General features: G+C 48.6%; 1 non-coding gene across 1 annotated transcript; it reads right to left on the minus strand.

Annotated features, from left to right (window-relative positions):
* Positions 1-1,021: 1,021 nt before the first annotated feature.
* Positions 1,022-1,130, minus strand: LOC120643294. The gene has a single exon (XR_005662973.1). It is a non-coding gene; the product is annotated as a small nucleolar RNA R71 (small nucleolar RNA).
* Positions 1,131-1,355: the final 225 nt, after the last annotated feature.

Below are 1,355 nucleotides of genomic sequence, written 5' to 3' on the forward strand. Positions count from 1 at the left end.
ATTACCCTTGCTTATTCTTTACTTGGACTTACCCCTATTAGAGCATTGCTATTACTTGAGGCACAATGTCATGGTTAATATTGAGTACAATACCTTTGCCGCTGCCATCCTTTGGGACACAAATAAATGACGATACCCTTACTCTCCGGGTGAAATGCTACAACAGTATATCCGTGCGCTTGCGGATCCATCTGTAATCGTATTGATTATACCACGAGAGTGGCACCCCTTGGGTGCAGTTGCTAGGATGGGTTCGGCGCCCTCATTTCTAGTGATTGCACTAAGGACTGCCAACAGGCATTTCTAGCGCTGTTGCTAAGGATTAACCATTCCTAGTGATTGCGCTAAGAAATGTGAACAAGCATTTCTGGCGCCGTTGACAGGGACGGCATGTGAACAAAGATATTGTGCTGATATTAACTTAGATCTTGTACTCAGGATATAGTCTTTACTCTTTCAGGCTAATGTCACTTTATGTCTTCTTTTATTTTTTATTTGAAAAGAAGACAGGGGTAGTGTATGACCGGTTTCTCCCTGCCGGAAAACTACACAGACAATCCAGAGAGGCTCGCGAGAAGGGCACGACCTCGTGTCGTTCCTCCTCTCGCTATCCTCCCGGCACAGAAACCCATTTCGGAAGCACCACTTGTTCTTGAGGCTATGGCTGAAAAGACTCTCCGCGAGTTCACCATCCCCTCCATTGACAATGTGGCCACTGGCCCCAACATCAATGTCGGGGACGTGAACTTCGAGCTCAAATCAAGCCTCATCAACATGGTGCAGGCTAGCCCATTCTGTGGCAAGCCGAACGAGGACGCAAATGCACATTTGCAGAATTTTCTGGAGCTCTGCGACACCGTTGTCATACGGGGTGTCGCTGCCGACGTTGTCAAGCTTCGTCTGTTTCCCTTTTCCCTCTTGGGGATGGCGAAATAGTGGTTTTATAAAGAAAAGGACATCGACACCTGGGCCAAATGCTCCAAGGCGTTCCTCGCAAAATTCTTCCCGCTGGGCAAAACAAATGCCCTACGCGGGAAAATTTCATGTTTCCAGCAGACAGGGATGGAATCCATCCCAGAAGCTTGGGAGAGGCTGCAGGAATACATCCTGGCCTGTCCTCATCATGGCATGGACGAGCGGCTCGTCCTGCAAAGCATGTACAATGCTGCTGCTAGAGGAGCTTTCCTCGACCTGACTATCGCCAAAGCAAAAGAATTCGTCGAGAAGATGGTCTTCAATCAGGGGTGGAGCGATGAACGACTCCAACCCCGTACAAAAGGCATGCATACCGTCAAGGAGATGGATATGATTGCCGCGAAGCTAGACCTCCTAATCAAGAAGATGGAGGAAGGGAG

Source organism: Panicum virgatum, chromosome 7K (genome assembly GCF_016808335.1).
Source record: "Panicum virgatum strain AP13 chromosome 7K, P.virgatum_v5, whole genome shotgun sequence".
Lineage (NCBI taxonomy): Eukaryota > Viridiplantae > Streptophyta > Magnoliopsida > Poales > Poaceae > Panicum > Panicum virgatum.